General features: G+C 39.3%; 1 long non-coding RNA gene across 1 annotated transcript; it reads right to left on the reverse strand.

Moving 5' to 3' along the window:
* Positions 1-3,271: 3,271 nt before the first annotated feature.
* On the reverse strand, positions 3,272-6,544 carry LOC143135017 (uncharacterized). The gene is made up of 3 exons (XR_012988763.1): positions 6,501-6,544; positions 3,884-3,982; positions 3,272-3,484 (listed from the first exon to the last, which is right to left on the reverse strand). It is a non-coding gene; the product is annotated as an uncharacterized LOC143135017 (long non-coding RNA).
* Positions 6,545-9,839: the final 3,295 nt, after the last annotated feature.

The raw sequence follows: 9,839 nt of genomic DNA on the forward strand, positions 1-9,839 counted from the left end.
TTCATATTAGCATTTTTGTAAACGACCAAAAAGAAGAATAGGACGACACACGTGAGCAACCATTTGTAAATGTGTACACGTTTCCACCTATCACACAGCTTGACATCAATAGGAGATGCACAAAAGCAGTTTTAGGGATTATTGTAAAGAAAGCAAATGCATGTTGCTCACTGAGGTTTCTACAAGATTCAACATGTCAGATCTCAATGCAAAGCAGGACACTGTATTCAGAAACAACCACAGAACATAATTGCAATCAAATTTTCATTCGTCAGTCATTTATCATAATCATCATATGGAAACACACACATCAATGTAAAATATAATGGGAAACAGAATAGAACTTTCATCATCTGCAATCATTTTCCTAAACTAAACACAGAACCTCAGACTAAAAGTCTACGCAGATGCTGATGGGGATATGCGTGGTGGAAAGCCAAACACGCCATTTCAAGAGAGAATCAAAGATGAGGAAGGCAAGCACATTTATGGGCACTTTGATGAATGTCTATAGTGTGCATTGTATACTGAAGAGGCATTGAACATGTCATATCTCTAATGATATCATCAGTGTTTCCTCTAGGTTTCTTTTTGTACCAGGGGCAAGCCTATGGAAGAATATTAGACTCAAAAGTTTTGTACGTGTGTATCACGTTTTGAAACTGTAGAAATTATTTGTAACTGTAAAAATTATCTGTACAAGTAATTGTCAATATCACAAATATGCCCTACACTTACAAATCTATTCTACGGGTACGGATCGGTTTTACAGCTACAAATAATCCTACAGTTAAAAATATTTTACAATCACAAATATATTCTACAATTACACATCAATATTCTACGCACAAAAAGCTGCTCTACAGTTACAAATCTTTTCTACAGGTGTACAGACTTTTGCACCACCTTAGGGATGAGAAGTGTCTCATATGTATTATGTGTGTGTGTAACAGGATTTGTAACTGTAAAAATGATTTGTGATTTAACAAAAAAAATAACACGAACAATTTTAAGCATTACTCATATGTCGTTCACTTACAAATATATTCCACAGGTATTAAATATTCCACAGTTGCTGTCTTTCAATTACGAAACTATTCTGCCATTACAAATCTCTGCTGCTCTCACAAGTATTTTCTACAAGTACACAAATACTTTTGAGACGGTTCTGGCGCTTCCTGTTGAATAGCCAATAGACTTCTCCAGAATATATCCCGCCTCCTAACTTCCGTATCCATCCAACTTCCGGGCGTGGATGGGAAATAACATGGCGTTTTGAAAGATCGTACCTGTCAAACTCTGTAGGTGACAAATTAAAAAAAGCTGCTGGGCAGATTGACCTACACACTTCTGCCATCTAGTTTCCACTGGATTTTTTGATTTTCGGTGCCGTTTAAGTAGTATAGTCTATAGTATACTACTTAAACGGCACCGACAATCAAAAAATCCAGTGGAAACTATATGGCAGAAGTGTGTAGGCCAATCTGCCCACCCCCTTTTTCAACTTCGCTACCTACAGATGTTTTACCGGTATGGTATTTCGAAACGCCATGTTATTTCTCATAGACAATCCACGCCCGGAAGTTGGATGGATACGGAAGTTACGGAGGCGGGACTTATTCTGGAGAGGTCAATAGACCTCTGAAGTTCGCCTACAAAAAAGCTGCCATCTTTGACATCCGGTATCTGGCGATTTTTCCTATGGGAAAATAACATTGGGATTTTGAATAATCGCACCTGTTAAAGTCTCGTGGGGATGAAAAAGTCTGAAATGCAGACGTTTTCCTGAACACACTTTTGTCCTCTGCCTTCGAGTGGATACTGTGATCTCCGGTAAGTGAAGGCGGCACACTTAGATTTTTGCTACTCCAGAGCTAACTTGCAATGCAATTTGCCATAGGTAGTTAGCTTCAATTAACAACCGGATCTCCTTATATGGGCAAAGATGGCCGTTTTGGATCTTTTTTGTAGGCGAACTTCAGAGGTCTATGGCGATCCTCAGGTTTGGCTAGCCAACCATGAATCTCAGTTCACAAACCAATCACAGAGCAGGAGCAGCGCCGTCGTCGTGGCTAGTTGTGTGGGTGCAAGCAAACTTGGAGTCTACGCTTGGAGCACGCTAGCAGAGAATGTCTAAGGAACAGGCTCCGATGCTAGTTTCCTATATTCCTTGAGGTACATTGATAGTTAATACAGCCAGTGTACCTGATACACGGGGCAAGTAGTTAACTAAATGTTTCCCCTCTCTATCGGCAGTTATCTTTCTGGCTGTTCCTAGGTAGTTAAGTTATCAATTTATTTACATTTCAAATGGGCGACTTAAGCTATGTTAATTACAGTCATCGTTTTACATTTCTGATGGTTCGTTAACTTTGATAATTTGCCAACTGTACCTGTGCAGATAAACTACTACAAATACAATCATGCTTTTCCAGAATGCTCTCTTTCTACATAGTGTTTCAGTGTGCATGTACATATGCATCGTTATTTTTGTCTATTCATGTAGCCTAAGCCAGTGTTTCTCAAAGTGTGGTTCGCGAGCAGGCATGTAAAATATAATAGGCTATAGATGATTTGTTTGCGATGTTGAACAACTTTTATGTAAATCCAAACAGTTCTGTAACACTGCCTATGTAAGCTACGCCAGTTTAAATCATGAATCCTGACAATAAGCAAGGTGGTTCAATGAGTATACTCATATAGGCCTACTATTTTTTTGTTTAGCTAGGTGGTCTGTGAGGTTTTTTTATTTATTGGTTAAGTGGTCCTTGTTCTGAAAAAGTTTGAGAAACACTGATGTAATATCTCTTATCAAGGGCCTTCAAGATCACTCCACTGGATCACTGGACCATTCTCTACATCAGCATGGAGAACATGTAGCCTACCACTGAATAGAAAATACATCTCCTTCCCTCCTATATTTGTTCTTTAAAATGTGTTTCTTAGGTCTATTGTATTCTAGTCTTTGAACACCATTATTGTAGACTTCTCCCCTGTCCTGTCTGATAAATTTAAAATTGCATTCTTAAATATTATTCCCTAATGCTGGGATATGTGAACTTTAATAAATAATTTTATTCATTAGGCTTACGTTTTTATCCAAAGCAACTTAGACATCAATTCTTACCAGAGCCAGTTTCTCAGAGCAAGTTGGGGATACACGTAGGTGCCTTGTGGCAGCTGAGAAACAAAATCACAACTTTTCTGGCTACTGCATATGGTGCACACATTGTAGTTAAATATACAACTAGGAAAAATAGCAATCGGCATACAGTTTCTCATTGCATAGTTTATTCATTGAACAACTGGAACTCTGGTCACCGTCTGAAACACTGAAATTGTTGACTATACTGCATTGAACTTGCAGAAAACAACACTAGATCAAGCCAAAACCATAATTGCTTTATTTCAGCGTTGCATCCATAGCTTCTTTGAAGGTGTCCCGTCCAGAAGACCACCAGGTCTTTCAATGTCTCTAAAGAACCTGTAAGAATTAAAAGACAATATCAGAAAATACTTTTAGTAGTAGTTTGTTTGTTATACAATGCTAGCCTGGTTAGCGCTTCGGACTTGTAACCGGAGGGTTGCCGGTTTGAGTCCCGACCAGTAGGCACGGCTGAAGTGAGCAGGCACCTAACCCCTCACTGTTCCCCGAGCGCCGCTGTTGTTGCAGGCAGCTCACTGCCGGGATTAGTGAGTGCTTCACCTCACTGTGTGCTCAGTGTGTTTCACCAATTCACGGATTGGGATACTTTCACATATTTTTCAGTCTGCGAGTGGTTCAAGTACAGATCTCTCATCAAATCCAAATCACTCTGATCAGCCAGGTTTTAAAATCGGGGGGGGGGGGGGGATCTTAGGAAATATTTGTCATACCACTTACAACGTATTGTCTGAGGTAGGCTGTGACACGGCATGAGTCTTCCATTTCATCTTCGTCAACCTCCGTTTCATCTGGTCAAACCACTCTTTTCAAAATCATCTGCAACAAAAACAGTGCGCAGATTTAGCATAGTCTACTGTATGACTTCAACGAGGTGATCTTCAGTTTCGTTCTGCTTACAGTATCTCACTGCCACTGCAACGCCTTTGAATCCACTGCCCTGTTTACAAATGCTACAGTGGACTTAAACTGCCACCTTGTGGCGATAAGTTTTAATACATTTCACACAGCTGCATGAATCACAGAAAGTGCGAAAGAAGTGGCCACTTCTGAATGGGACCCAGTGTATGTGGTAACAGTCAATATTTTTTTTCAAAAGTGCTTCATAAACATACAATCCTGCACTGTGAAAACAGAAAACATCTGAATTATACTTCTCCCTTCACCCAAATACAATAATGAAGGTGAAAGGAAGTTATTAAGCATTAATGGTGCTTCCTAAAGGGGGTATTGATAAATAGTCTAAATAGTCTAGAGGCTGCCTTTGAAGAGCCTGTTCCAGTCTGGTTTTCAGCCTCTCTAATAACCTGCCAGTGTAGATAAATTTATCATAGATAGGGCTGGGATAAACGATTATTTTTTAAACGATTAATCTAGCGATTATTTTTTCGATGCATCGATTAATCTAACGATTAATTTTTTCAGTTCGATTCGATTTCGATTCGATTATCGATTATCTCCACATTAATTCACTAATAGCAACTTATACATGTTTATTTACATATCTGAATGAAAAAACATGAATTCTTTAACATTGCAATATACGTTTATTGCTTTTAAGATTACAAAATAAAAGACTATACAAGTGCAAAGTAATGCATTCTTAGTCAGAGGTAGCATTCAATAAAGTTTGCAGTGTCTAATTGAGTGCCTGTCATTTTAAGACGTTCGTGTGGGAATCCTTGCAATTAAAGGAATTATAAAGGAGTAAAATGCACTTTAGATCGATTTCCGGATGATTGGGGGTACATACGTTGAGTCCGTAGGAGTCTTATTGCTGAGTGTGTTGTAACACGCTCTGGAAATTCACAATTTCGTCGCCGTTTAAAAAAAAAAAAAAAAAACATAGTCCAGTATTTCTTTCGAAATTGAAATGAAGTTGTATGGACTGGACTATGTTTTTTTTTTTTTAAATGGCGACGAAATTGTGAATTTCCAGAGCGTGTTACACAGCAATAAGACTCCTACGGACTTTCCCCTGAAGGTGGCGGCAAAGATGGCAACATTTCCGGAAAGGTACTGGCTTGATGAAATTCATTCTGGACTCTCTATTTGACCACATAAAGACCTCGGGATACTTCGGTTTGGCTTTAGGGACCCTCTACTCACTACCACGTAAGTGTTATGTTGTTTGGAACTGTAGAAGAGGTATAAAAATAGCGTTTTGTAGCGGCGCAATTGAAATGCCCCGCTCACTTCCAGGCTACGAGTTGTGACTGAAAACGGTACAATCGAACTTTCTCAAAACACATCCGAATGACATAATTTTGATGTCAACTCAACGTATGTACAGCCAATCATCCGGAAATCGATCTAAAGTGCATTTTACTCCAGATAATTCCTTTAACATTACCACAGTTAAAAGGCTGCTGATGTGTGGATGCAATTCATAAGTAGTTAGTTCAAATAACGGTTAGTACTTCTCCTTTGGACAAGCACTTTTGAGTCTTGGAAAACTTTTGCAAACATTCAGAGTCAATAAAATAAGCCCTGCATGAATAACGAATACAAGCAGCTGCAAGTAAGCATGCTAAACTTGACATCCAAACAGTAGTCTAACGTTAGCTTTGAGATACTGCTTGATTGCATACTGTAACTTAACTTGGTAGTCTCCTCAATGTACTACGTTGTGATAAGACCTTAGCAGAGTTTACTTTAACTTTAATGCAGCAGTTTTGATCAAATTTGCGCAGCATGGTCACGATGCTAAGCGGATTTAATAGCAATTTAGCCCACTGTGTTCTGCAGTGCTTCTATGTGGCAACAACAATCGTGAATATTTTGTTAAATGCACATGCAGAGGAGGAGCAGCGGGCTCGTTACGATAGAGAGCGGGCGGGGCGACGAAAGGCTGTGTGAGTAAAAAGTGCAGCTCAATGAAATTATTTTATCTTATCTTTAATTTAAACAGTAGGCCTACAACATAGAACATCAACGTGTGGTGGCTGGTTTTGATTTCGTGGTGCCCAGCCACAGATTAGTCAACGTATGGAAAACACTGAAGGTGTAAGATTAAAAATATTTAGCAGCACACGTTATGCTTGACGTATTTTTTGCGTCGATGTCATCGATTATGTCGACGCGTTGTCCCAGCCCTAATCATAGATAATGATCTATCACTGACAGGAACCAACAAAAATGTTTGAAAATAAACTGACTTTTAAAGATAGAATAGTAGTGATTTCTCTTTAACTTTTACAAAATATAAAACACACATCCGAGGATGTTGTTTTAAGTAAGAATACTGCCGTCAACAAGTTCAAAAGGTATGCTTTTTGAAACTCACATCGGGCGGCGACCTATTTTCATAGACAGTAAAATATATTTTATGACCCACCTGTGCTTCAGAAGGAGGCAGCAACTGGGGATCCATAAGAACCTGCTTACACAGAAGAAATAGATACATAGACAGATGAATGTGTCTACCAATGCCCAGAACAGTACTTCTGTATTATTATGACCGCCGCGCAGCGAAGCGGCGGTCATATAGATTTTAAGTGTAGGATCATTATGACACCATCTGTATGCACGCCAAGTTTTGTGGAATTCCGTTCATGGGGGGCCACACAATAAATTAATTTATGTTACTATACACCAACTGGCCTGTAGGTGGCCGGAGACAGTTTTCTGTGAATATCTCGAGAACCGTAGGGCCTAGGAGGTCCACCTTTTTTATGTATGTTGGTCTTAAGGGGGCATGTCAACCCATTCCATTACCACTTATTTCATGTATAGCGCCACCTAGTTAAAAATTAAAAAGCAAAAAATTAGGTGTTTTCATCACAATATCTTTGGCTGACAAGGTCAAAACTGCACGAAATTAAAAGTGTAGGATCATTATGACACCCTCCAAATGCATGCCAAGTTTTGTGTACTTTCGTTCATGGGGGGCCTTACAATAAAATAATTTATGTGTACATTTAGTGACGTACACCAACAAGGATTCCTGGGACACTGAAAGACCGGGGTACACAAAACTTGGTGGGCATGTACCCCCACATGGATAGCATGGAACCGTCATTTTTCGTTTTGATCTGTAGCCCCCCCGTTGGACTGGACCCCCCGAAAGGAGGGTAGGGCAGACACAGTTCTCTGTGAATATCTTGAGAACTGTAGGGACTAGGATGACCTTTTTTTTCCGTATGTTTGCCTCCAGGGGTCATGTTAACCCATTTCATGTGCACACATGTGCACAAACAGATACACACACACACACATACATTCACAGTAATCATACTTATGACACATACTCACACAGTATACATATGTACGCTTGCATACGCAGGCACACACACAAGCACGCGCACACACACACACACACACACACATAACATAAACATGTACATGCACACATGCACACAATTCAAGAATTTCTCAGAATTATGAACAGGCAAGATGGAGGTGGGGTTGTATAAAATGAATTTTACATGTGAAATCTATGAACTAATCATGTTTTGGTACTTGTTGTCTAGCAGATATCAGTGAGAATTGAGTGTGGATAATGCAATTTAGTGAGACAGCTAGAATCATACAGGCCTTTCAGCGTGATTTTTTTTGGGGGGAAAAATGTGCTGGACTGGGCGGCGGTCATATTTTGTACCGCTCTGCGGTACATCTAGTTTATGTTGTAAGAAATAGAAAGACAACTTTACACTCAAATTCCTCATTTAAACTAGAAGGGCACTCGGACAGATCACGGCAAATGTCACTTTCGCTAAAATGGCCTAGTACTTTTAGGTGCCCTGCAGTCCTATAAATGAATGGGTTTCCCTTCCACCAAGGATTGTGATATTTGTGCCGGTATTGGGGATAAGAGGTTGGGATGTTACCCTTGATAACCCCGGTGAAATACTCTTGAAGGCTGTTCTGTGAAATCCCCTATATAGCATGAGGAATTTAATATTTCGCCTGTCTATATTTAAAATGTAACAGCAACAATAAGTACAGATTTGCAAATATGCCATTACAAATTGTGCGTTTCTAAACATGCTATCATATGTGTTTAATAATGCTGTATTTAATAGCATAGTTACAGCATAGCAAATGTTATCAAGTAATCTTAGACTTTTCGATCTGCTGCATTGAACAGAAATATAAAGAAGGGCATTACCAGTACATCATCATATGTAAAACTATATTATTACTTTTCAAGTAAATCTAGTCATCCTCTGTATTTGCAGTGTCCTCTGAATTTCTCAATTATTTTCCTGCTGAATTTCTCAATGCTTTCAGAAAATTTAATGTGTACTGATTCACTTCATCGCTGCACATCCAGACGTTCAAAGGTGTTGAATTTCCCAAAGAATTTGTACAAATGAATTCAACCCCCTGGCCCATATTAGGATAGGATAGGCTACAGCGAAAGAGCTTTGCATGAATTACTGGGGACAGCATATTTTGTCCTTAATCATTTCTGTACATCCTGCTGTGACTTTAAATAATGCATCTTGGCTGTGTCTTCTTAGCCGTTTTATTTAGTGACCTGATCCAGCTGTCCTTCACAATGGCCTGGAATCAGATATGCGTGACCATTTGACTGGGCATTGGAAATGTGTCAAAACCATTATCATGACTGAAAATGGCTTTACCTAAGGTTTTGATTTTTGTAAAAGTTGTAGAATTGCCTTTTATAAGCCCAAACATAGACAGCAACATATGTTTATGATAATGGCTTAATTGTGAGTTCTGAAATATCACCCAAGTTGGTATAGGAGGAAACATTAAAAATGCTAGTTTTATTAGTGTACCAGTTAAATATGATTGATTGACAAGCAGTCTGAACCCTCAGTACAGAAGGCCTGGGGCTGGGTGTAGGACCACTTGGAATGGCTTCATGGAGCTCTGGAAACAAGCTTTCACATCTCCTGTCTCCCAGGTCAGTGACACTGCAAGGTATCCTCCACATCCCAGGGTATCACCCCCTTATGAGGCCAAACTGTAATTCATGGAGAGCCAATACACAGCACTTGCTGTCTGGGATGGTGCCTTCCAGTGCAGTCCTCCATAGCAGACTTCTACACATTCTGAGCAGGAGATGATCATGTCAACATTTGCAGTCACAAAGGGTTTCATGGGTTATACACTGTGTGGAGCTATGGGCTGATTTGCGAAATTATTCTGGCATTAAACCTTGACTAATTTAATTTATGTATTTTAATATTTTGCAATTTGTACTAAAATATCATGTTTAACAGAATGTACTAATTCTAAAGGTTTTGGTATTTTTAGTCCCATCATGCACGTCATAGCCTGTATCACACCCTGTCAATTGTTTGGATGAATGTGGTTGTCTGCGTGAGTTGAAGCATTTTCCAAGTAATGCTACTGTACCTCACCGAGGAGTTACAAGTGATATTATCTTCTCTTTAGTCTACCTACTAAAGAACTACAAGTTGTACAATCTTCTCTTGGTCCACAAGCAGGCAAAAGTGGTATGTTACGTGTTTTCTATTTGATGATGATTTTATTAATGTCTAAGTTTATCAGTGTATTAGAATGCTTGATTGACAGTTTGTGTGTCTTGTATTTATTCTGTCTTGTTTTGTTCTACGGTGTTTCTGTGTTTGTTGGAACAATAAAACATCAGAACCTTGGCCTTGGAGTGAGGACGGCATAATGTCCTTGTTCTCCTTTGTGACACTGAGTGCCTAAGGTATCACTCAATCATATTGCAGGC

Source organism: Alosa pseudoharengus, unplaced genomic scaffold (genome assembly GCF_046254945.1).
Source record: "Alosa pseudoharengus isolate Yale_2024_CS ecotype anadromous, Long Island Sound unplaced genomic scaffold, YU_APseudo_1.1 YU_APseudo_1.1_scf_2, whole genome shotgun sequence".
Taxonomy (NCBI): Eukaryota; Metazoa; Chordata; class Actinopteri; order Clupeiformes; family Clupeidae; genus Alosa; species Alosa pseudoharengus.